The following is a 27,905-nucleotide window of genomic DNA, read 5'->3' as shown; positions in this document are numbered from 1 at the left end:
CTTCTTGCACCATGCACACAACAGTCTGTGATGTGAAATCGGTGCTTCAATAAATAGGGATGCAAAAGCACGCTGATGACAGCTTTTATTTTCTCACAATTGCTGTGCATGCCAGCAATACATTTGGGATGTGCTCTGTGAGGTCTAGGCCCATCAGTGTTTTCGACACCAGTCTAATTGGCATTAGATGCCCAGAACACTGCTACAAGCCAAGTGATCCTGTGAGCAAAGTTTTAACCAAGTGATCCTGCCGCTCGACCACATCGCAGCTTGCCGAGCCGAGTGAAGCCGCTCAAGATATCCTTGCATTTTCCAGGTGCCTGCATATAGAATAAAAACAATGCAAGGGAGGTTAAAGCAAACCATTATAAGCAACTAAACATACTCCTAATCTCAAGTTTTCATTTTAACCTACAGCTAATGCAACAAAACAAAACTTGGTGTGAACCGCCTGGGGTCGCCACCTAGGTATGCCCTAGCAGTGGCACATCATGACCAAGTGTAGACTTTTCATTCCAAATCATTAAACAAAGCTAGTGATCTAGAAATCCACATACTTCGTTTATTCTGACTGCCAATTTGCTATACCTCAAGTGGGAATACCACTATGCTAGTCCCTCAGAGGCTAAACACAAGCCTGGCCGGCACTGGACCGTTTGTTGCTCGAGAATTGGCTTTGGATGTAGAACACATGCAGCTGTACTGGCGAACCTCCACTCCCTCTGGAGTTTACTGAGGCCGCTTCTGCAGAGTGGCATCCATCTACAACTAAAAACAGCGCTGCAGAATCTGAATTGGAGTAATGCAAAAGCACGGAATCTGCTGTTGGTTGCTTAATTCACTTATTGTTTACCCATTTTCTTTGGTACTTTCAAATTGTGCACCAATCCCTTCCTATGCCCTTCTTCAGCTAGACTTCCGGTTGGTAGTGCGACGTCACAGCCTCTAGCTCACATTATCCACTTCTTGTTTATTCATTTTAGTCTTTGGTACTTTCAAATTGCACAATCCCTTCCTATGCCCTTTTTAAGCTCTATTTCCAGTTGTGTGACATCACACCTTTGACGCCACTCTAATTGACTGCCTTAACTACTTTAGTCTTTGGTACTTTGAAATTGCATGCTAATCCCTTCATATGTCCTTTTTTAGCTCGACTTCAGGTTGTGTAATGTCACATACTTGAAGTCACCTTAATTCACTGGTTTAATTATTTTAGTATTTGATACATTCAAATGTGGCACCAAGCCATTAGCTAATGAGACCATTTTTGCCTTTACTGTTTCATTTTTTGCCTCTTATTAATTACCTAATTACCTTAATGGCCTAATTCTTTGCACACATTACATCACCCTCTATCAATTAACACCACTCATTAACCTCTACGATTTCTCAATCACTCACAACTGCTACGGACATGATTTTGCATGTTTTGCCTCTAATTAATTACCTAATTACCTTATTGGCCTAATTATTATTTCGCACACAACACTATGTCACCCTCTATCAATTGGACTCATTAACCTCTACTTCTCAATTACTCACAACTGCTGCAGAGAACTTTTACATTTTTTGCCTGTAATTAATTACCTAACTAGCTTACTGGCCTATTTTTCGGCAGAAACATTATGTCAGCCTCTATCGATTGACACCACTCATTAACCTCTCACGTTTCTTAATTACTCGCAACTGCTGCGGACACGATTTTGCGGGTGCGGTCTACGGACAGAAATCTGTGAACATAGCGAAGTAACGCTTTCGTGTTAATAACTTGAATGAATCCTTGAGTTTAGTTATATTTAGAATCCAGGAGAAGAAGGCTTATGTGTCAAATATCAAGAAGGTCATAAAGGCACGTTCGGTGTGATGACTGCTCCTGAACCAGGCTAGCTTCAGCGATATAGTGAATAAAATCATGAAGCAGATATTGCAGTTTCTTGTTTTTCATGCCTTCCATGACCTATACTGATTTCTGACACAGCCATTGCTATGGCATTGAAATTGAAACAGATGATGGGAGAGATTGTATTATTTAGCGGCCATAAACAAATACTATGTGGTAATCCATGTATAGTCATGCACACTGTTACAAAGACAACACGCAAAAAAATCGGGGGTCCTTTAAACTCTACCTTAAGTGTATGATGGAGCACATTGGGGCTTCCGTGTGGATTCTCATTCATGTACAGACACTTCACTACAGGGTAACTGAGTAACCCCACAATTTATTCTATTATGTTGTGCATACTCATTAACGCAGTTGTAAGCCATCACATTATGTTAGACCACATAAAGATATAGAGACCTGCTTTAACCAAGAGATCTGAACCTACCTGAGTCACCTGGGGATGCCTGGTTGACTGGATCCAAAGAACCTTGGATCCAGACAAAGACATGCTACCCCTAGGTCACTCGGGCACATTTAATGGCTTGGTTAAAGCCAGAATTCCTATCTGCCAACTTAAGGTCTATTCACACTTGCGACTACCAGTCGCGCGACCAGAGGAGAGGAGCTCGCCACTACCAATGTTCACACTTGCGACAGTCGCCTTCTCGTTCTGTTCTCGTTCCGAACGAGTTGGGAGTAGGAGAGCTGCTGGGCGATGACAGTGGACGTCGGTAGCTGCCGCCTGCCAGACACTTCAGCTTTTTCAGGCGAGCCGGTACGCATGCCGCGCTCTCGTGTTTCCAGGAAAACGCCGACGACGAATAGACAATGTCAATCACCGTGGTGTCAATATAAAATGTTGCACCTGCGTGAAAAATCCATTTCTTAAAAGTTCATGGTATTTACCAGATAGTCCAAATATCTTTCCAATCTCCTCCCAGGCCATATCCTATCTCCCTGCCTTTGAATTCCGGGTGCCGTTTGTTGAAAAGGTAGGGGTATTCTTTAATTGCATTGAGAAGGTGCTCGATCAAGTACTCCGGGACCTCGCTGATTGGTGAAATGGTTTGCGACTAGTAGTCGCGCGACTGAAAATTCGAGCAGTGCCCGATCGGCCCGCGGCAGTCGCTTTTCGACCGATGCGACCATTTGCGACTGTCGCTTTTCGACCAAAACGGTCACGCGACCGCTGCTAGTCGCAAGTGTGAACGGGCCTTTAGCCGTGTCATGTAGACTCGTGACATGCACAACCACTGAGCAGTGTCCAGCCATGTCACTAGCCAACCACCACATGCTAGAGATATGCCCATGATTTTTGCTCAAAATGCCTATATCAGACTATATCCAGAATAAAGCCATGAATGCTGTGGCATTATTATGGTGTCTATACAATTTTAAGTTAATACTGCCACTCAGGCAAGACCATGACAATGTAAATTTTGAAGTGACGCTGCTTTTGTAGTAATGAAATTTATCAAATGACAAATTACATAGGGAAGCTAGCAGCCAGCGAAACTAGAGAAAGCATAAGCAACGTTTTCAATTTTTATTCATATTTGTCTTGTTTGTACCTACTGGCAGCCAGACATGGCAGGATTATTTTATGCTCGCTGCAGCCCTCCAACTAGCAGACAATGGAGAGGTGATATAGAAGTGAGAAATTTATGCACTATTTTTAAACTGACTAGAAGGACAGGAGTATCATGCGACATTTCTTTTATCCGAGGGCATCATAGGTGCTCTTAGCTGATCCATGGTGCCCACCTATGGTATCTTTTTCTTTGTCAGCTGTCGCTGCTTATATACGTATAATATGCATGCGGCACTCTTTCCCACCAGGCAACTGACAATTGCAGATTTCTATTTCATAATGAACTCACTGAACTCGGATTCTCTATATATCTTTCATCTGTCAAGTGCATAGCCTCAGCTTATTTTATGGTATCATTTAATGACCTTCTCGAGTGTGACATCAGATCATAGCCCTCAGTACATGCTCAGGCATGCGCATTCATGCAAGCATATCGCCAGTGTGTGAAACACAATCTGGGTGCATGGTATTTTATTTTTCAATGCAGTGGAAATGAGGACATGCTCTGGTAATAGCTCAGATATATTTGAGATGTACCACATGCATGCACTATCATGTTTCACTTCAGCCATCAAAAAGCAATGTTTCTCAAATGGGAGTCACGATTTTAGGAGTCCAAAAACATATGATAAAAAAAAATTGAAAGGTCATGCAATAGCTTTGACCCAGCTAGACACAGCTTTAAATGGCTAAAAGGGCACAGGTTTAAAGCTGATTTTAGTTTCTCAAAACTCAACATAAAGGAGTGCGGAAACAGGGAGCATGAGAGAGAGAGCATCAATGGGATTTGTCGATGCCAGCATCGGTGACGCTCGAACTTTGGCTCCATTGCTGGATGGGAATGCAGTGCAGTCTTAGGAATCTATCAGGGGAAAAGAGGACACTATGTGGTAGAGCTGACACGACAGTGTGTCTGTTGCATGCCGTCATCCATGCATAACGTCGATAAGAATGTTTTTAATATGCAAGCGCCTCTACCATAAATAAAAATTAAGCTGCCCACCGCAGGTTTGAATTCTTTATGCAATTGGGACTGGTACAAAAGCAGCCAATGGTGTGTGCTGTGCCGTCACTGTGGAGAAACCGCTAGCATGACCAACGTGACACTCCTTGCATGTTGGTGTCCATGCATGATGCATGACGCGGAAGATTGGGAACGAATAAAGTGATAGATAGTGCATGCATTGGTAATTTCTCACATATTTGAGTGTTTTCCAAAACACGTCCTTTTTCCACTTCGCAGAAAAATGAAATGAAGATGTGAAAAATGAGTGCACTCATGATACTGATGTACAGGGTCCTTCAAAATATGTGCGAACACGGCGAAGCGTTCGCACATATTCGCATATTCGCACATATTCGAAGCGTTCGCATGCGCACATAGCGTGCGCATGCGCCACATTGTTTCGATGCGCGACCGCGCCGGATGCGCTGACGCTCACGGAGCGCGGGCACGCTTCGCCGTGTTCGCACATATTTTGAAGGTCCCTGTACATGTACGAATTAATGTGCCTTCCTGACTAAGCACAGGGAGCTGCAATCCGCGCTAATGCCCGAGAAAGCCCTCAAATAGCAAGCCATGTAAAGTAAACCGAGTATGGACTTGAGATGAAATGCATTTTACAAATCAATCGACTTAATGCGCATAGTATGACGCAAACATCTGCACTTTTAAATGGTGAGAAGAGATATGTTGCCCCACATACACAAAATAAGTTGTAAGGTGTTTCTTGGGGTACCAAGACCGTAAGCAACGTCCGCAAACCAAGGCGACGAGGGTAGCGTTCGAATCAACGGTGCAGTGCTAACAAGGCTCCGGCTCCACTTCGTCTACCTCTTCGGGTTGGCGCGCGAGCTGATGGCGATCGGGATTACTACAATACCCCCCGGTGAAAAAGGAGCCATCCTGGCGACTCATGGTGAAGAAAGGGTAGGGGGATCATAATACGGCTTGAGGCGGTCGACATGTACAGTTTCTCGGCCGCGGCGGCGATGATCTGGAGATGGGTTCAAGGGCTCTACTACGTAATTGACGGGAGAAGATTGTTCGAGAATGCGGTAAGGTCCATGATAGCGCGATAAGAGTTTGGATGAGAGGCCGGGTGCAGAGGAAGGCACCCAGAGCCAAACGAGGGCACCTGAGGGATATGAAGGCGCTGGATTTGTAGGGTCCCGGTTATGCTTTTGTTGAGCCTGGTTCTCCGTTGTGAAGGAGCGCGCCAATTGTCGGCATTCTTCGGCAAATGTGTGCGCTTCAGACAGTAGAGTGGTCTCTGAAGCGTCGGGGTGGTAGGGCAGGATGGTATCCATGGTGGACGTGGGTTCACGACCATATAAAAGAAAGAAGGGGGAGAACCCAGTCGTAGTCTGCGTAGCCGTATTGTAGGCGTACGTTACGAAAGGCAGCACTTGGTCCCAATTAGAGTGAGCGCTATCAACGTACATGGCTAGCATGTCACTGAGTGCGATTAAATCGCTCAGTCATGCCGTTCGTTTGGGGGTGATACGCTGTGGTGCTCCGGTGAATGATCTGGCACTGTTTGAGGAGGGCTTCGACAGTGTCGGAAAGAAACGCACGTCCGCGGTCACTGATCAATTCTTTCGGTGCGCCGTGACGAAGAACGAGGCGATGCAGAATGAACGAAGCAACATCCCGTGCGGTGGCAGACTGCAAGGCCGATGTTTCCACGTAACGGGTTAGGTGGTCAACGGCTACGATGACCCAGCGGTTGTTAGCCGACGTTGTCGGAAGCGGACCATACAGATCGATACCGACACGGTCAAAAGGGCGGCTGGGGCAAGGCAATGGCTGCAACGGAGCGGCTGGCTGAGGGGATGGATTCTTGCGACGTTGGCAGGCGGTACAGGATCGGATGTACTGACGAATGAAGCGGTACATGCCGCGCCAGTAATATCTCATACGTAGTCGAGAATAGGTTTTCATGACACCTGCATGGCCGCATTGGGGATCGGCGTGGAAAGAGGCGCAGATTTCAGCACGGAGATGTCGCGGAATCACGAGAAGCCACTTTCGCCCTGTAGGATGGTAATTGCAGCGGTATAAAAGTCCATCACGAGTGGCGGGCCTGACGACGAAGTGCACGTGACGGAGACAGCTCTGCGGGCGTAGACAGGTATGTTAAGAGGGAGGATATCCATGGATCCTTCTGCTGCTCAGATTTCATGTTGGTAATGTTGAGCGGCGACATATCGTAGGCACAAACGAAGCCAGCCGTCGAGTCGTTAGGAAGCGGTGAACGGGAAAGGGCATCAGCGTCGGTGTGCTTGCGTCCAGATCGATAGATGACGTGGATATCGTACTCCTGAAGACGTAACGCCCAGCGGGCGAGGCGGCCGGAGGGGTCTTTGAGGGAGGATAGCCAACAGAGCGCGTGGTGGTCGGTAACAACGTAGAATGGGCGACCGTAAATATAAGGACGAAACTTGGTAATGGCCCATATGATGGCCAGACACTCTTTTTCGGTCACAGAATAGTTCGATTCCGCTTTCGTGAGGGTACGGCTAGCGTACGCGACGACATACTCGGTATATCCAGGTTTCCGTTGAGCAAGAACAGCACCCAGACCTACGCCGCTTGCATCAGTGTGTATTTCGGTCGAGCAGGCAGGGTCAAAATGGCGGAGTATAGGGGGAGAGACCAGTAGACGGCGTAGTGTACTGAACGCAGCATCACAGGCTGGTGACCAAGAGGAGAGGTTCGGGCCTCCGGCGAGAAGTTGCGTTAAAGGGGCGATGATACTGGCGAAGTTGCGGATAAAACGGCGGAAATACGAACATAGACCGATAAAACTGCGAAGTTCTTTCAAGGTTGTGGGCTTGGGGAAGTCTGCGACGGCACGAAGTTTGGTAGGATCCGGTAGAACACCATCCTTGGATATGACATGACCAAGTATTGTGAGCTTGGTAGCGGCAAAGTGACATTTCTTCAAGTTGAGCTGTAGGCCGGCTTCAGTAAGGCACGTAAGCACACGCTGAAGGCGCAGAAGGTGGGAAGGGAAATCTTTCGAGAAAACGACAATGTCGTCTAGATAACAAAGACACGTTTCCCATTTGAGCCCACTGAGAATGTTATCCATCATTCTCTCGGGATTACTACATCGTATCGGGATTACTACAAAGTAAACAATGGCAATGGAAAGACACACATGATGTCCATCACGAGTGGCAGAAATAAGCACTATCCTTGAGATTGTACGATATGTCGTGTTCAATGAAGTACCGCACATGCTCACCACTTCCATATCACCTCTGTTGTCTGCTAGCTACCCAAGCGCAGCCCGCACTAAATTATCCTTGTGAAAGTCTGGCATCCAGCAGCATATCGTCGAGAAAAAATGAACGCATTCTGGAGCAACCAAAAGTAGCCCCCCTCCCCCCTACACACAGAAAAATGCAAGAGCTGGCTCCACGCTCGGGCGCCCCGTAGGCTAATGAGATAACTTAAGTGCACTCAAAAGGCAGCACGTATGCAGAAACTAAAATAAAAAAGAAGAGTAAGTGTGACAAATGTCTCAAACGTAATTTATATTCATTATTTTACCTGTTTTTGCTGTGCTTTTGGTCATTTATTTTTAATGTGACAGTATTGAAGGCCCCATTCTCCCCAAAATCTTGCATTATTGTTGACAATGTCTTGAGCAAATAGTCATAAGCAGGGTTCTAGCATTTGGTAATAAGCAGGTGACATTTTTGTGGGTCAGGCATTGAGTTTTGGTGTTAGTTTGTGTGGCATCATGAGGCCGCATGAGATGCCGAATTGCTAGGAGCTCCTTGTGATTGAAGAGTGAGATGGCAATCAAGCCCCTCCGAGTTGCACTTTTATACAATTGTTAAAGCAAGTATATATATGTCAGGTTGTCTTTCAGATAATGTGGTAGCTTATCACTGTATGTTAATAAATGTTTGAAATAAATGGATCAGTGACGAAGCAACTAGCAGCATACCCTTAAAGGCAGACTTTAGGTATCCCTGCAGGTTTTAAAGTTAGGTTTAATTTATTTTTCCGAGATTTTTAACACCTGCTTTCCTTCCGGACTTGGTTTCCGTTTGTAGCACCGCGTCGATTTAAGGTGGTCTCTGTTCCTGCAAGGGTGGAAAAATGAGCTAGCTGGTAGTTCATCTCTGGGAAAAAAAAACAGCACTCTCTTGAGACAAGGACAAAGCGCTGTGTTGTCATCTCTTTCTTTTTCAATGTCTTAGGAGTGCGGTTTATTTTTTTCCCAAGCTCTCTATTCTTACTGAGTTTTTTCATTCCACCCCAGATGCATTACCTACAGCAATGAAGAAGATGAATTTGTTTACGCATTATCGCCTACTGTTGTTTTTATTTTTTTTTAACCTAATTTAACAGCTGCCACATGTGTGTGTATTCGATATGTCAGACTAAAGAGAAAATCCTCGACAGCTTGGTACCAGTGAGTACTTATGGAACTTGTTGGTACTGGTTTCACTACTTTTTTCTAGCTCTGAAGTAGAGCCCACCTATATTGGCCTCAGCTATCACAAATGCTTATTGTGAACGAGGGTGGAGCTACTGTCAAAATAACAGGTTCCTTCCAAATAACAGGTTCCAAATTTACAAGGAGTGGCTCATACATAAATGTAGCCCTTAGTCGAGTGTAAAAGGCACTCTATATTTCCTTGGTATGGATGATCAGGTCGTTTAGGCTTTTTGAGAAAATGTATTGCATAAAAGGGTTGCCCTTTCTCAGTATTATTTACACTTGGCAAAGTGCTAGACTGCATTATGCAAAGATAGTCTGCAGTCTACCTCTCCCTTCTTGCCACCCTGCTGAAAGATATCTGTTGTATGTCTGTAGCAATGCATCCGTCTGTTGTTTCAGGCTACTAGGAAAAGTGACACTATGCACAGGCAACCGTAATAAGCATACTTATTGCGTCCCCACTAGCAACGTAAAGCAATTTGCCTTTACAGTGGTCTTGTTTATGCTCTTTCAGCTAATTGCTTGCCTTTTCATGATGCTATTTCCTTACACCTTCAGTTAAGATCACTGCAAAATTGCCATATATGTGCCCTGGGGGTGAAACCGCAGCCATCTGCTGGGAAATAAATCACATGACTGCATTAATTTTGCAAGAACTGAATCTGCAGTTTTTACCACACATTAACGGTGCATTAGAAAGACACCAGTATCAGTTCTGAATGAAAAATGTAACCCTTACTAAATTTTATGGACATAAACACGTGAAAAAGTGCTGGCCTTTACACATTCTTTAAACTGACCACTGAAAGTCAGCAACAGAGCTATCTATAGATACATACACCTTCACATTGTCTTTTTGTTTACTGTTAAATACAAATAAAGTCAGATATCCAAGCATTCAGGCGCCTGATGCAGTCATTGGTTGTGGGTGTGCTGCTTTAGGAATGCAATAATAAAGCAGTTGAGGTGTTCACAACAGCTGGTGGTAGGTAGGCTGGCATTCTTGTCATCGATCCTGAATAGTCAAAGATACTGCGGCAATGCTACCAAGCACATGTGCATGCAGAACATACATTATACATGTAATATTTGTGTAATGCACTCCACCAGCCCAACAACCTTTAAGAAAGGTGATATCGGATCGCTGTTGCTTGGACCACAAAGCAACCTTTCCACTCAATTACGTCTGCACAGACTAATAACACACTGCTACCTACACTCTGCAGTAGTGGAGAAGGCAGAGATCCAACTAAGAAGGTGATGCATTGCAATGTGACCAGTTGGACCAACACAGCATACTGCGTGACAAGTATTCAAACTAATTAAAACTATCTTTTTGTTTGTTTTTTATGGGGAAGGCGGAGCGCACAGGGTTGCTTTCCGAAAGAAAAAATAAGCCGAAAGCGCGCGCTTTCGAACGAGACCAAAATCGCCGCGGTGGAGCGCGTAGTTCTCATGCGCCGGGCGATCGAAATTGGGTGTCGTTTGTCCACAATTTAAAGGGCAGTGGGTGTGGTACTGCATTTTTTAATCGCTATAACTTCATAAATACGCGGGGTATAAGGATGAAAATTTGCGTGCAGATGCGGAATGGTGCGAGGAATACGAAAATGAAAAAATTGAAAATCCGATTTTCAGGCCGATTTTCGGTGCCAAAGAGCCGTGTCCCCCCTTAAGAGACATTTGTCACGCTTACTCTTTTTTATCGTTAGTTTCCGCATACGTGCCACCTTGTCACTGGGCTTAAGTTATTAGCCTAAGGGGCGCCCGAGCGTGGAGCCAGCTCTTACATTTTTCTGTGTGTATGGGGGGGGGGGGGGGGTCATTTTTTCTCTGATGATATGCCACTGAATGCCACACTCTCACAAGGATGATTTAGTGTGGGTTGCGCTTGGGCGGCTAGCAGACAACAGAGGTTATATGGAAGTGGTGAGCATGTGCGGTACTTTAGTGAACAAGACATTTCGTACAATCTCAAGGATAGCGCTTATTTCTGCCAGTCGTGGTGGACATCTTGTGTGTCTTTCCATTGCCATTGCTTACTTATTTTGTGTATGTGGGGCAACATATCTCTTCTCACCATTTACAAGTGCAGATGTTTGCATCATACTATGCTCATTAAATCGATTTATTTGCAAAATACGTTTCATCTCTCAAGTCCGTACTCAGCTTATTTTACTTGACTTGCTGTTTGAGGACCTTCTCGAGCATTGCCGTGGGTTGCAGCTCCCAGTACGTACTCGAGAAGGCACATTAATAAGTGCATGTACCGTCTTTGCCAAAAGTAACCAGGCTGCATGTTTTGCTTCTTGCTTGTATTCTGAAGCTAACATGGATCCCCTGAGGATCATAACTTTTTGGCAAGTGAAGACAGGAGCTCTCATTTATGTTGCACCAATTTACAGCATCAGAAGTTTTATGAATTCTCTGCTAACCGACTGAGAAGCGGAACACGCAGCCTGGTTACTTCTGGCAAAGACAGTACATCAGTATCATGAGTGCATTAATTTTTCACATCTTCATTTCATTTTTCTGCACAGTGAAAAAAGAATGTGTTTTCGGAAGCACTCAGAAATATTTGAGAAATGCCAAATGCATGCACTATCTATCGTCTTATTTTTTCCCAATCTTCCCCGTGTGAGCCATCATGCATGAAAAACAACATGCAAGGCCGTACTGCCACGCTGGTCATGCTAGCAGTTGTTCCCCACAGTGAAGGCACAGCACACACCATTGGCTGCTTTTGTACCAGCCCCAATTGCATAATGAATTCAAATCAGAGGTGTGCTGCTAAAGTTTTATTAAAGTAGAGGTGCTTTCATATTAAAAACATTCTTATCACTGCGGACAGGAGACTATGCATGGTGGAGCGTCGTCTGAAATGCAGGCTGCAATATCAAAGGACACTTTTTTTTTTCTTTGCAGGGAGGGGGGAGGGAGTTGATTGACTCAGTGGCCGACCCTCAGACGAAAGCGCTTGATGAAGATGCTACTGCACAAAAGCAATATAGAATAAGGCATGTTTCCTTCAGCATAAGGCACGGTCAGTCAGCTTATCAGCTTTAGCTTATCGACGCATGATTTTTCGCATTACACTGGCGACGACGCCAGCACGACCAGCACCTATCACCGTAGTGTGAGGTTTTCGGCCCCGCGACACCGACGGAACTGATCAATGGAAGGTCGTCAAGAGGTACTGCTTTGTTTAAAAGTTTTGTCTGCTCCTTTAATGTTGCAAGGTATGCTCTCGCCTCAAGGTAATGCTTGCTTACTCTTAGTTTTTGGACCGAAAGAGCAACGGCAATACCTCAGCAATCAGGAACATAATGCTAACCCCTCCCCACTTTCGTGGCGCGGGTACACGGCGGGAAGAAACGGACAAGTACCTTTTTATATGCGTGAGTGCTTGTTGCTAAAACAAGCTAAATCTCATAGTGTAAGAATAAGATGCTTCTGATTGTATGCTGAATTATACAGCATGAGCCCGTCCATTTCAGCCTCCTCGGCAATCTCTAGACGAAGCCCAAAACAAGTCCGAGGATCACTAAAGTCGCATATTATAGTAAAGGCTTTTCAAGGAAAAGAGAATATGCGAATAAAATATTTTTGCTGAAAAAAAAAAATCTGTGACCACCATCCAAGCATGAATGCAAAAGTGCAGCCTACATAGACTACATCGCGAATAGCAGACGACATGGGAATGATATCTCATGACGTCAGCGGCCAATGGTTGCCAGACCAGAAAGCCAATTTCAATAATAACAAAAATTATTTTTAAAACTATCTGCTGCACCGAATGAGCTCAAATTTCGAGGATTTATAATTTAACGTGTGAGGAGTGAAATGCAATAACTAGTTTATGCTCAGTTGTTAGCTGTCGTGACCACCTTAATGAATCAAGTGAAACGTGATAGTGCATGCATGCGTTACATCTTAAAATATTTCTGAGCAATTACCAAAGTATGTCCTTTCCACTGCGCTACAAAAGTAAATACCGAACACTCGGACCGTGTATCGCATGCTGACAATATACTTGCATGAATGTGCATGCCTGAGTGCACAGGGAATTGAGGTCTGCTCTCACGCTCGAGAAGGTTCTCGAACAATGCTGTAAAATAAGTTGATGCTAGAACTTGACAGATGAAATAATTTGCAAATCCGAACTCATTAAGCTCAATATGGAACGAACATCTGATCTTGTAAATTATGTGATGGGAGACAATGTCACACACATACAAAATATGTATGCGGCGACATTTAAAGATGTAATAAATGAGCACTGCAGATCAGCTGAAATGAGCACCTGCCTGCACATTATTAAAGACACCCTAAAAACAAAAGATAATTTCACCCGAAGCTCTGCGGTCCTAGTCAATAAAAACAGCCGCAGACATTCCTCACCTCCCCATCACCTCTCCGTTGTTTGCTAGTTGGATGCGAGTAGCCAACATAAAATCATCCTGGCAAGTCTAGCAGCCAGCAGGTAGCCCGGAACTGTCCACCTGGAGAAAGACTAACGCCAGAGCAACCCTAGTAAACAAATGGCTGGGCTGTACTCAGGCGACCTGCGGACAGTGGATAATCTAAGAGGCCCACTGATATACACAATGATAGTCAAGGAAAGAATACATATCATCAAATATAAAGCAAAGTCAACTAGTGTATTACAAAAAAAAACAGCATTGAAGAACTGTGATTGAGTCCCCTTGAGTACAATTACATGTTTGGGAACAGAACAGATACAGTGACTTATAAACAAGAATCACTGATTCTCATGTGCTGCCAAGCAGAAGCACACCTGCTGGAAGGGCACAAGATCAACCAGTTCACTAATTATTGCCATTACTTAACACAAGACAATGACAACAAAATTATTCAACCAAGCATTGGCTGAAGGAAGTGCTTGAGAACAATACACTCAATCAGTGTCACATGCTGCATGGCAGCAATAGCAATAAATCAGTTGTCAGAATAAGGTAGTGATCCATTTTATGCAATTACCTACACAGATCATTCTCTTAAGATTAAATAAGGAGTGCAACAATTAACACACACATAGCATGGAAGGTAATAGTAGGCCTGTAGTAACTGCACTTAGCCACAAAGTGATTGGTCAAGAGGTTGTACATGGGTTGAATAGCATGCCCACATCTGCTATACTGTTCTTTAAGGATGTTACTCCACATTAGCACACTTCAGATGAACAGGCAGCATGAGCAGACAAACGGCCTTGCTCATATTTATTGTTCTGAAGACTGTCCTATACAGCAAACAATTGAAGAAATGCAATTTAAACACTGGCCAAACACACCCATTTATGGATCGTTCATTTCTCACTTTCTGATGTGAGCGCTTTTTCAATCTGTAAAATGGACAGTTATCAACATGCATTGCTTAGAGCTTCAGCATGGCTACGGACCTATAAGGCTGCCGCGATACCTCAAGCGAAAAGATTCTGAATTAGAGGGACATCACTGGACAGCGCACTACAGAAAAGCAACTGGAGTGGCTGAGGGTTCAGAGGGCATAATCATACATACTTACCGGGATGAAGACCAAATCAAAGATGCTTCCCACTATCTCACCAAAAAGCAACCAAAAAGAATTTACAAATTGTTGCCTCTGTTAGCGACAGCCTGTTCATAACAGGGGGTGAGATAAGGGCTGCCCTGAGCCTTAATGTGTCAGATAAATTTATTAAGCAAAGGCGTGACAAAGCAGGATTCAGATAGGATGGCTACACAAAAGCTCTAACTTTAAGGCAGCACTGGGTGGGTCTGTACTGGATGGGCCTAGAAACAAAAAGAGTGCTGCCTAGTTGCTAAAAAGTAAATGATTATACTTTTGTCTTTTGACCTGTGGCTTGCTTTCTTATATACCATGTTTGTTTTGCTGCCAAGGCTGTAACTTTCATTAAATACTGCTATTTTAAGGTATGATCCCCTTTATGTCAATGGCCTCAGGCCAAGCACTCAAAAATCCTTAAACATGTGAAGGGGGGGGGGGGGGGGGGGGGGGGGAGGTTGCCACAAAGACAGCCTCTCACCTCTTCCCTGCATTGATGGTCAGCTGAGCTCCCAAGCTTATTTTGTAATCATTGCCACCAGCTCCTTTCTCACCTGCTAAAAGGACCTTGCAAGGATAGAAAAAGTTGTCGGGCTAATGGTGTTGATTCATGGTTGACAGTGCTTAATTAACCACACGGACAGAGTAAACACATAAAAGACGAACACAGGCTCTGAACTTTAACCTTATTCTGGAACTACTGATACTCTGCTTATATACCCATAAAGGCACCGACTAGTGGTGATTTTCGACACTTGTGACAAATAAAAACAAAAAGAAGTACCGTAAGAGCAAACCCGAACAAGAGGAGAACAAAATAGGCAAATCATTTTTTAAGCCGCCAACACGTGGAACAACGGACTAATAACAGAAAAAAAAAATGCAATGGTAACAGAAAATGGGTAACAGACGTAAGCTAACAATTACACAGCAAAACGCACAAGATGAAGTACACTAAAACTGAAAGAAAAAGTGCATGACAAGAAAGATGAAGCCAACAATTGACCGCTAAATGCAGAAGATGAGCACTAAATAGCTAAAACAAAGCAAATGAAGGAAATGCTCATGAGCAACAAGGGTGACGTCTACAATTACATTGCGAAAGGATGAAGATGAGGTGCATAAAACGAAACAATAAAGATAAAATGTCAAGAAATGAATTCAACAAATGTTATAAAGCTAAAACCAGGCTAGATTAGAGAAGTCCATAAAGAAAGGCAATCTTTTTTTCCAAGAGTGAAATGGAGGGGGTACTAACACAATCATCCTTGAGCCTGAAAATCTTGGCAGCTTTAACTATTTCATGTGTCAGCTTATAACGATGAGTTTTTAACACAGTTTTTTTTCGAAGATTGGGTGGCATGGCTTCTTTAAGTCGGTTCCTGCAGTGGACGGGCAGATTCCTGGGGGATATACCTGATAAGTCATTTTAATGCTCCATTAGCCTTCATCGGCCAGTTTGGTCCATGTATAGCTTACGGCAAGTGAAAGGATTAGAGTGAGCGCCTTCCGCATGTGCTGCTAAGGGTTTTCTGTGCTTCTTAGTGCGGCCTCTTTTTTATTTTTTTTTTTTTTTTTGCTTTTCTTCTTCATTAACGATTCATCAAAGCTGCAATAGTTGCTCGAGGGCAGAAAACAACGTCAACTCCTGCTTTCTTTTCACTCGTCGTAAAGTTGTGGGAAATTTGGTGCATATAAGGAATCCCTGGAACATTATCGTGTTGCCTATGTGCTTCAGCACTTTTTCTGAGACAGTGGAAAGGACTTGTAACGGGTACCCTGATTGCGTGAGCCTGCATACCTTTTTCAAGAAGCTTTCTTGTAATTTGTGCTCGCATGACTTGTTCAGGGCATTGACAAGGGCAGACTGGATGATATTTCTTCTAACCAGCTTTGAACGAGCGGAGTCATATTATAGGAAGGGCTAGTTGCCCCTTGGTTCAAATGCCCAGCTCACGTGACTGGGTGTGAAGATGCTTAGTTCCAAGAAGCACATGGAATCATTGTCTGGCATTTCTTGCTTTAATTCAAGGGGAGCCAGGATACTCTTAAAGACACTCAAAACTTCAGGTACTTCATGAAAAAAGGTTTCTACGTCACGGTCTAAATTAACTAAGAAGTCGTCCCCAAAGTAGAAAATTTTTTGAATTCGTGAGTTTTCAAAGTGATTCCTGAGACTACTGTCATGCATAACTAAGAACAGATCACTGAGCAAGGGAGTAAGTAATACATGATATGATGCAGATCCCGTGCTTTTGGATAAGGTGTGAATCATTCCTTTCTGCAAATGTTTATTTTAGATACACAGAAAACAATTCTAAGAGACCATCTACAGAGACACCACACTCACTCTGGGAGGATATGGTTCCATGTTGGTCAATAGCTTTGCGAACGCATTTCATGAGGTCCATCTTGAAGTATAGAATAAAACAAGCCTTTTGCATTTATAGAAAAGGCATGATAGGCTTTGTTTCTTTTCCCGTTCAAAAACCTAATGACTACATCTGCATTCTTTACCAGAAAGGGATCATCGATAAAAAGTAATTTCAGGTTGCCATGCAAATACATAGTGACGTCTTTCTGCCAGATATACCTCTCGTGCCCTCTGTGCGTTATTGTTTCGGAGGATACCTGGCAGAAAGACGTCTCTATGTATTTGCAAGGCAACCAGAAATTGCTTTCTATCGATGATACCTTTCTGGTAAAGAATGCAGATGAAATCATTAGGTCTTTGAACTGGAATAGAAAGAAAGCCTACCGTGTTTTTCTACAGATGTTAAAATTATTTTATTCTATACCTCAAGATGGGGGACCTCATGAAATGCGTTCGTGAAGCTATCGACAAACCTGGAGCAGTATCCTTCCAGAATGAGTGTGGTGTCTCTGTAGATGGTTTCTTGGTTATGCTTTCTGTGTACCTAAAATCAACATTTCTAGAATGGAATGGTTTACACTTTATCCAAAGTCACAGGATCTGCATTGGATCATGTATTGCCCCGTTATCAGTGATCTGTTCTTAGCTATGCATGACAAAAGTCTCAGGAACCATTTCAAACACTAACAAGTTCAAAATATTTTCTGCTTTGTGGATGATTTCTTGGTTCTTTTCGACTGTGACAAGGAAGCCTTTTTTTTTCATGAAGTACCTGAAATTTTTAGTGTCCTTAAGAGTGCCCTGGCTCTCCTTAAATTTATGCACGAAATGCCGGACAATGATTCCATGCACATCCTGGAACTAAGAATCTTCTTTACACCCAGTTATGTGTGCCGGGCAATCCGCCTTTTGCGCGAGGATGTGGCACCATCATGCGGGAGCGGGCGGGAAACACACTGAGCGGCAGTGTAGCAGACGACGCGAGAGCGCACCATACGAAATGGCCACGCCAACGCTGGTAGAAAGCGAAAGCTTCCCCCCTTTTTTGGCCTCGGAGTGGAAAGTAGTGACAGTGATTGCAGCATATCATGTTCACGCAGTATGGGGGAAGGTAGAGCGTTTTCACAATCCACTCATAACGCACGTACGCATATACTATCTTCGTATTGTAAGAGCGTGTAGCGCGGGCCGTGTTCGACGCGTGCAGGTTTTCGGCAGACAGGAGAGCGTGGGGGCAGAGAGAGAGAGGGATCTCAAAGGGCAAAGCAGCCAGGGGTTTGTTGATGCTGCAGAGCTAGGTGGAATCGTATCCTGTGACTTTGAGCTGCGCATATGCGCGGGGTGTCTTGAGTTACCGAGCACAATGCGGTCACCGCGGCGCCGGCATGGTGCAATGGGCGTCGCTTCCTCCTCGCGTCATCTACAACCGTGCAGCTATAGGATTTCATACACGAAGATCGGCAGAGAGTCACATATACACACCCCGTGAAAAGGGCATTGTCCCGGCCGAAATGCACACCTGCAGGAAACGCGCTGCATTTTTCTGGCAATGGATGATTCAGAGCTGTAGCCGGTTTCTGGCCTCAGGAGTCGGAACGGATGTGGTCGCAGTGGTGAAAAGGTTCTCGGTGCGCAGAGAATGGTCATTCTGTTGTGAAAGGATCTCCAACGTTCATTTCTGCCTCCGCCAAGATTTCTGCGGAATCAACAACTTGGTGACACATATGTGAATCTCCTACATATCGGATGCGCATCTCGGTCAGGAACCAACCCTGTTTTACGTCCAGAGCGATCCACTCTGCAAGTGAACGAGCATGAACCCTCCAGGAGACTCATTTATTGTGCCGGGCGGTTTCCTTGCCGTTGCGAACGGTTGGACGAAGACGACGATTATCAAGCTCCCTAACGAAGTGCATCTGATTGCGTACATTAAAGGAACAAAGTCCGGATGCTTTGGCGTGCACGAAGGCGAGCCTTTAATTAAAAAAAAAAAAATACTGTGCGTCGTGCAAGTGCGTCATATGCTCCGAGCGGCAAAAACACAGATACTACAGGTATGTATGCATCTAAGCGAAATAGGCATGATGAAAAGTACCTACTGGTTTTCACCCAGGCTGTAGCGCACCAGTGATAGCTGCAATGAGGATTTCTTCGGTGCGTGATTGCTTCAGTTGCACCGGAGCCTGAAGGCGATGTATTTTGTCCCTTCTTATCTTTATGTGCGAAAGGGCTAGGTAGCTTAGATATCACAGGCGGCTGTGTGCGCTAGGCCGTAATATTTAGCATGTTTTATCGTGACTGCCACCTCACTAACAAGAAAAAAAAAATACGGCGTTTTAATGCACTGCCGTTCGCGAGCCTCATGACCAGCTCAACCACTCGGCTCGCTGACGGCGGTGCATCACAACACCTTCTCTTTTTTTCTTCTTTTTAGTCAGGCGGCAGTCGCAATAAAACATGCTAAATATTACGGTCTAGCGCACACAACCACCTTTGATATCTGCGCTACCCGGCCCCTTCGCAACAAACGACAAAATACATCGCCATCAGACGCGCCGAACAAATGCTCATTGCGGCTATCACTGGTGGGTTACAGGCTTGGTGCAAACTCCGGTAGATACTTTTCATCATGCACATTTCCTTTAGATGCATACATACCTGTAACGAAGTGTTTTTCGCACAGTCGAGAGCACGCAGTCGGCTGCCAAGGTCGCCCATTCACGTCTTGACGCTTGGTTGCCCTAATCCAAGCTTCACGCCGTTGCAGGTCGCGGCTTGCCGAAGGAAACCTAACAAAACGCGTCTTGCATCCCGGCACGCCTCGAGAGTGGCAGACGTAAGCGGCACAGGTGGTTGGCATCGTTTTACCGAGGCTGTGAACGTACCGCGCCTCCAGCCCCCGTGCGTTGGCTATGAGTGCGGCGACGAGAAGCGCCGTCGACGCCTCTCAGTGTGTTTTCATCAGTCGCCGCTGGGGCTTCGCGCATGCGCAGAAAACTCGCGCAAAAGGCGGATTGGACCAAGGGGAAACTATCCCTTCCTAACATGCAGCTCCGCTCGTTCCAAAGCTGGTCAAAAGAAATATCATCCAGTCTGCCCTTGTCAACGCCTTGAACAAGTCATGCGAGCACAAATTGCAAGAAAGCTTCTTGAAAAAGGTATGCAGGCTCACGCAATCAGGGTACCCATTACAAGTCCTCTCCACTGTCGCAGAAAAAGTGCTGAAAAACACCAAGTGCAAAAACACAACCACTGGCTGAAGTGCACAGGCCACGCAAAAAGGTTGCAGTGATTCGTTGCATGCACCAAATTTCCCACAACCTTACGATGAGTGAAAAGAAAGCAGGAGTTGACGTTCTTTTCTGCCCTTGAGCAACTATTGCAGCTTTCGTGGATCGTTAATGAAAAAGAAAAGATGCCGCACCAAGAAGCACAGAAAACCCTTAGGAGCAGTGTACAGAAGGCTCTCACTCTAAGCCTTTCACTTGCCGTAAGGTATACATGGACAAACAAGCCTTTTTGATGCATCAATGAAAGGCTAATGGAGCATTAAAATGACTTCTCAGGTAATCCCCCAGGAATCTGCCCGTCCACTGCAGGAACCGACTCAAAGAAGCCATGCCACCCAATCTTTGAAAAAAAAAAAAAAAAAAAGTGTTAAAAACACATTGGTAAAGCTGACACATGAAATGTCGAAGCTGCCAAGATTTTGAGGCTCAAGGATGATTGTGTTAGCACCCCCTCCATTTCACTTTTGGAAAAAGAGATTGCCTTTCTTTATGGAATTCTGTAATCTAGCCTGGTTTTAGCTTTGTTACATTTGTTGAATTCATTTCTTGACATTTTATCTTTCTTGTTTGGTTTTATGCACCTCATCTTCATCCTTTCGCTATGGTAATGACTTCACCCTTGTTGATCATGCGCGTTTCGTTCATTTGCTTTGGTTTAGCTATTTAGTACTGCTTGTGTTCTGCATTTGGCAATGTCAATTGTTGGCTTCATTGTCGCTGTTCATGACGCTTTTTTTTTTCAGTTTTAGTGCACTTCATCTCATGCATTTTGCTGTGCTAATTGTTACCTTTACCTCTGCTACCCATTTTCTGCTCTCCTTCCACATTTGTAATTTTTTTGTACTTATTAGTCCACTTTCCATGTGTTGGCGGCTTAAAAGATAACTTGCCTATCTCGTTCTCTCCTCGTTCGGGTTTGCCCTTTCGGTACTTTTTTTGGTTTTTATTTGTCACATTAGTTTTTGTTGCCACAAGTGTCAAAAATCGCCACTTGTCTGTGCCTTTATGGGTATATAAGCAGAATATTAGTGGTTACAGAATAAAATTGAAGTTCAGCACCTGTGTTCGTCATTTATGTGCTCTTTACTCTGGCCGTGTGGTTAAGAGCTGTCAATCATGGCTTACAAGAATGGGCATTTTCTGCCGCAGCATTCTTTCCCTATCCTCACGGTGCACATTGTGAAAGTGCACCTTGAAAAGCTTTGTAGCCCATTACACTAGCTTGGCTTCCTAAGGTCGCTGATATGAAAGTCACTGAAAACATTTCAGGCATTAAAAGCCATTCTGCAAAAAAGGGTCCTGCACACTGCAAATTCTGATGAGTTATGGAAGGCCATCAAAAGTGCGTGGAAAGAGCTGAAGCCGATGCAACACTGTCGTGCCAGTGCTCTATGACTCCTTGCCATGCCAAGTCTGCTGTCATAGAGCTCGGTGATGACTTCCTCCGCTACTCAACTTCCTGTGTGCACTCAACATTGGTCCCCACCCTCATTTTCTTTTTTTTGTGTGTGTGTGTTTCAGCAAGCACGCAGCAGGTCACTGAAATGTTTCCAGATTTTTTTTTTAGATGTAGGACATTTTGCATTATTTTGCACAGCAACAAAGAATATTCTTTATGACTCGACAATTAATTCGTGAGCCATTCTTAGCAGCTTCTCTTTCTTATGAGCATGACCTAAATAGCAACTTTACTTCTTTGTGGTTTCAAAGTGGCTTTATAACAGCATGTCCATGCTGCAGCTATAAAAAAAGTATGCATACTGTTTATAAGTGACTTTTCTACAGAAGAAAAAAAGTATGCCAGGAAGTGAAAAATGAACAATTCATTTTCTTCGGATTAACTCACGATTACTTCCTTGATTGGCTGCTACACACGACACTAATCTTCAGAACATAAAGTGCAAGCAAACACATTCGCATACTCAAGCTGCTTGCCCATCTGAAGTGCCCTAATATGCAATGACGTCCTCAGACAGAACAGCCTAGGAGACCATGGCAACAGCTGACCGCACTTTGTGGGCATGTGCTTAGCCTAAGGCCGCGGTTCCTCCACTTGTACAGCATAGGTAGGCAAATAAAGCATTTATCACCATTAATCATGGTAGTGCCTTTTGAGAATCATGTGACGGAAGAACACACTTACGAGCTTAATGCTGTTCACGGGACGCCTTTAGCAACCAAGCAAGCATCCACCCTGAGCAAGCAGCTGTCTTCCAGGAGAACATTTTCAAAAACAGTGTACACCTGGAAGTGCAAGGAACAAAATTGTAATGCCTCACTCAACCGGACGTAAACGTGACTGCCGATGCATATTTGTGATGATAAAAAATGGAAGTTATTAAAGTATGTATGCACAAGAACACATACTTCTGTGTCTTTACACAGAAGTATGTGTTCCACAGAAAATTAGCGGTTACAGCACTGCCAAAACAAATAGCGCCTACGCGCCTCCCATGTTCGAACAAGCGACAATGCCACTGCTCCCAGTACAAGAAAATAGCGCTTGGTAAAACTGAGGCTTCAAAATATGTGCTAATGAACAGAAGTCTACACGCTTTTGCGCGTTTTAAACTTGCAGTTGCGGAAAAAAAAAATAGAAGCGAACCTTACCTGAATGACTCCATTATTATCCGGAGACCGTTGATGCCGTTGGCGAGCGAGCATTGAAAGCAAGTTGCAGGTCATATCCTGTGTGCGCGCTGCAAATGGTGAACACTGCGAAGGCTTGAGGCTTGCGATGCATTTCATAATGATATAACAGGGTAGTTTAAGAGGTCAAGCAAGGATTTCTAAGCGAAATACGATGTAACTGACAGGCCGCAAGAACAAACAACGCACAGCTAACGCAGCGCTTGAACTGAACAAGGAGAGCAACAGTTGCGCAACGCTAAAAAAAAAAAAAAAGAAAGAAGAGGTAGCATGAGTTTGATAACTATCAAGTATTTGTGAATGCATAAATTATTTTCAAATAATAAAGTTCATTTGTGAAGTTAGATGGACGTAGGTTATTCATTTCTTTATGGCTGTGGCTAAAGGTACGTCCGACGGACCCGATCAGTGGTCTTAAAGGTACGTCCGACGGACCCGGTGCGTTTTTCTTCGGAATCCGTCGGACGGATCCGGGAAATATTTTTCAGAGGTACGGCGGACGGACCCGATCGGTAGGGTTCTTCCGACGGACCCAACGCATTTTTCTCCGATATGGGCCTTGGGATCCGTCGGGAAAGCCGGACGGATCCGAGTCCGAGATCCCCAGATGTGGTTGTAGCAACAACATGGTAGCCATATGTAGCCAAATCGAAGTTGGTATGAGGTGTACGCATGGTGTACATACGTACGAGGTGCAAGAAGTATGTATACATACTGCATGCGTGAAATGTGAAATCACAAAGAATAGTACAGTGGCAAGAATAGTGCCTAGAATGGGTGATATACTACGTGATGGCATGATGATAGGTTTACGTGAGTTGGACCGCGGCAGGGTGGCAAGCACGACCAGAGCGCAAGCGCATGTAATCGCGGTGTTGACGGCCAGCCCGCGGCCCGCACGCCCGCTCATTTGGTCCTCGTTATCATGTGGATTAACGTCTACGACGGTCGTTATGTAATTATGTAGTTTTGATTCTTCAAAGTTTCCTCACTTCCATATGTGGTGAGATGCGTCACGTAACGCATCGCTTTCTGCTCGCACTGAGGTTTGGTGCTGCAAGTTCTACGTAGTACAAGCGGCGCTGAAAAAGCTGGGCACCGCCGGCGTGTCTCTAGCCCAAGCATCGCGTCATTCGTGTTTGTTGTACAACTGGAGGTGTGGTTTGTGCTTACCGTGAGATGCTGTGATTACGGATTACGTCCTACTAGAGTGCTGTGTGAAACTACGAAGAGTGCTGTGATGAGTGCGCCGATGCCCGGACGGACATCAGTGTGTCCGTTTATGATCGGCGATGTTGCACGTGCATGTCAGTGTTTATTAGGTGCAGTAGTAATTTATTTACACGCGCTGTGCAACAATCAGACGAAAATAAGTCATCGACAATTTGTTAGCCTGTACTACAGAGCTCAAAACTCGGAAAATGGGAATGCACATGATGCAGTTTTCGCATGTTGGAGTGGACCGAAAAATAAGTGCCCAGCCCACACCGCCGGGATGCGCATTCCTACAGGTGAAATGGTTCAGGTTTCTGTAAAATAGCTGCCTGGCACAGCACCTTTCGAAATTTTCAGGCTTTATACCATTGTTGAAGGCCACTTTATCATTAATAAAGGAACGAATATGCTTTATGTGTTAATGACTAGTGTTTTTTCAACATATTATGTTCATTTTTTTTCGCTTTTCCTTAATTTCCTTTGTTTTTCATGCTAGAAAAACACAAATAGTACACTTTTAAACTTGTCAGTCCAAAGCTGAACATGAATATCTGCCATGCATGTGACAGCTTTAATGCTAGAAAGGTTGACATGTATAGCATGTATGTACACGCTGCGACATCTTAGTGGCACGTTCGGCTACTTGCCCCAAGGTCGTGATGTTTAATACCAGTGATGGCAGTCGCACTTTGGTGCAGGTGAAATGCAAATGCTTCTGTTTTCTGCAAGATGTCAATGCAAAGTAGAAAGCCTGGGCAGTCAAATTACTCTGGAGCTCTCCACTACGGTATTCTTCATAGCTACATATGTCACTTTAGGATGTGAAACCCTACATGCCACAGGTAGGCTGCATTGTTTTTTAGATTTTGTAACCTCTCATCTATGTTTTGCAACATTTGGCTAATTTTAGTTCCCAAACAGTTGCTAAAGATGAAACCGAAGCAGTTCATGGCATGGTTTGCTGCTTAGATTAATTTTCTAATTGCAGTTCTTTGAAACTTGCATCAATGCTGGACAGTTCAAATAGCAAGCAGTTGAATTACAGAAATGATGTGGATCATGCATTTCAGTTCTGACAAGTGGAAAGTAATGGTCCCCTCCTTGCATGCATAGGTGCCTTTAGACAAATACATACTCGGGTGTGTGATTGTGACGCATATCAAGGGTCAACAGAAAGCCATGTGGAGCCAGTGTGATATTCTTCATGAAGGCTAAAGTAAAATTGTACAACAGCTGCTGTACCATGCAGAAAAAAATTGATCATTTAGTGTATGATTAACTGACCATGAATAGCATCTTACTCAGAGTATGATGTGTTATATATCTGGTTTAGCATCCCAAAATAACTACGGCTATGAGGAACACAATAGTTGAGGGCTCCGGTATAATTTCGACCACCTGGGGTTCTTTTACATGCACTGACACCGCACAGTGCATGACAGCCTATTGTTTCGCCTCTATTGAAATGCCTCTGCTGTGGCTGGAACCAAATCTGCATCTTTGGGTTCAGCAGCCAAGCACTCTAACTACTGAGCCAGCACAACGGGGCCAAGTATCAAAATGCATGCCATTACATTTCCTTCTAGCCTGTGGTTTTCTTCACAGAACTAATGTATACAAGAAAAAGTAAATAGCAATAAAACATTAGTTTTATTGCACATTATATTCACATTTCAGCAAACATTCTCTAGGAAAAAATTTCTCATAATGTTTGCATGGAAACCATGAACATCTTACAAAGACAAAACAATGCACTTACTCAACTCCAATTATTAATGGGCAAGGTTGCATCTATGCTACTACACTGCACTTATTACAAAACCACAAGCCCCATCTGCTTTGGCCAATCACTTGATGAAACTAACGGAGACAGATGTCGCACACCACAGACTGGTCGTCTCGCAACATATCTCTGCATATGTTACATTTCAATTTCATGCCTTTCCACTTAGCTTCAACTGTTGCCAGCATTACTGGTTACCCATCTTTTCTGAAATTCCTTTTTTACGCTATTGGGATCAGCATCCTTGTTAACGATGGTCTCTGGAATTTTCGATGCTATCATTTTCACATCTTCCTCATCTGGAAGAACGAAGGAAATGACAAGCGTTGAGCAGAAAAAAAATTAGGGAGACTCCTTATCTCCACCTTTAAGGGTATGGTGTGCCAGCATTAATGGTTCTTGTCTGCAGATCCCACTGTGGATTCCCGTTAATTTACATGCCCTTTGCTACAAACATAATTACTAATTCCTTAATTCATGTCTCTGTTATCTCAGATATACTCATTAGCATACGGTCGTAGGCTGCCCTGTTAGGTGATAGACAACCTGGCATAGACCTCTGTAAGCCTCAACCTTTCTTAATTGGAGCTGAAACGTCGCAGAACATATTTCAAATATAACTTTGTAAGCTTGACTTAACAGCTCCTGCCATGTCGTGTGGCCTCGTGACATTTGGCTCATGGCACTTTTGGCTTGTGCACAGGGGTCATCTGTTAAATACTGGCTAACATGCATGACAAATACATTTTCACACAAACTGGTGGCAAATGGTCAAGTGGTGCACTGCAGATTCTGAAATGTATACCTAATATGCATGCAAGGATCGCACCATCACATAACATGATCAAGAGTTCTATCAGTACCTGTAGTTACATAGCATTTCAATGCCCATTAAAGGACCACCTCAGACAATGGTTGTTGTTACCACAAGACCTGTTCTAACAGCGTACTGACACCATTCCACTGAGCGATGGACATGTATATGCACACCTATCTACCTAGATAGCTCATGATTGTGGATCTCATTTATTTCTACGACTTCCAAGGAGTTCCTGTCGTCAGAAACCCTACACTTTATGAAATCGGGACAGTTGTCTTGAAAGGTGATGAAAAGAAATAACTAGGTTACCTTGACGAAATGCTAAATTACAGAGGGTGAATATGCTGCATGAAGATACCAAGAAGCTTGTACAAAGAAAAGTGAGAGTGAAATGGCAGGATTTTTGAAACAATGAAATAAACTACAAACTATACTTGTCAAACCTGTCATTAAGGAATGGAAATCATGCAGTAATCAAAAACACAACATGGAGGCCATTTTAGGTCATCTTCACAAAACACATATCCGCACCTCACACACAGCTTTATACTTATGAAAGAGGACAAACCAATATGCAAGGAGTGTGGAGATGAACTAACAATAAACCATATCTTACACGTGCACCAGAGTCGAGAAAATAAGAGGAAACATTTTGTACAATTTTGCAACAGATCCTTTTCCATACCAGCATGATTCTAGGAGAGACGTGCAAATTTCCTGCATTTTTGGTTTCCTAAAATGTTCCTAAACAAGCTACATCCTAAAGAACATTTTAGTCATTACACACAAAATAAATACATTACACCTTGTTCTTGGTGCATGGCAGAATTAGTTGCTTATGCACCATAAAAATCAATACAATGCTGTAAGGTATACCTTGGTTAGCTATGTTATATGAGACAAGCTTTCGGTCTGGTGTGGTCCTTATTCACGTGACAGCGCTGTCATGCGGGTCTATGTCCCAGCGATCGGAAAGTGACCTATTCCAATAATTCTACAAACTGAAGGCGATTCTACAGATTTCTAAAGACGAGTGCTCAACTGTTTTATCAACGTCCGCCTGCTTTGACAGCCTGGAGTGAAACTGTTGAAGAGAATACATTTTTTAACATTTAACGCGTTTCTGAAGGCGTTGCTTTAAATTACGGGGCCCACAAAAAGCAGCTGAATGTCAAACGCCGCCTAGGTAGGCTTTTTAGCTAGACAGCGGTGTAACGTGGAAAATCGCTCCGCCGGTCCATCGCTGGCGCCGCTGACTTGACAGGCGA

At 44.0% G+C, this 27,905-nt stretch overlaps 1 long non-coding RNA gene across 2 annotated transcripts; it reads right to left on the bottom strand.

The window, feature by feature from the left end:
- Positions 1–68: 68 nt before the first annotated feature.
- On the bottom strand, positions 69–23,044 carry LOC146210315 (uncharacterized). Of its 2 annotated transcripts, XR_014708859.1 has the most exons (4): positions 22,781–23,044; positions 22,314–22,414; positions 13,343–13,454; positions 69–320 (listed from the first exon to the last, which is right to left on the bottom strand). It is a non-coding gene; the product is annotated as an uncharacterized LOC146210315 (long non-coding RNA). The 2 variants fall into 2 exon arrangements; XR_014708858.1 differs by lacking the exon at positions 13,343–13,454.
- Between the last annotated feature and the right edge of the window lie 4,861 nt (positions 23,045–27,905).

Source organism: Amblyomma maculatum, chromosome 1 (genome assembly GCF_055883805.1).
Source record: "Amblyomma maculatum isolate TAMU_Amacu chromosome 1, ASM5588380v1, whole genome shotgun sequence".
NCBI classification, from domain to species: Eukaryota; Metazoa; Arthropoda; class Arachnida; order Ixodida; family Ixodidae; genus Amblyomma; species Amblyomma maculatum.
Note: the sequence above shows the minus strand (reverse complement) of the source record. Positions and strands in the feature narration are given on the sequence as shown.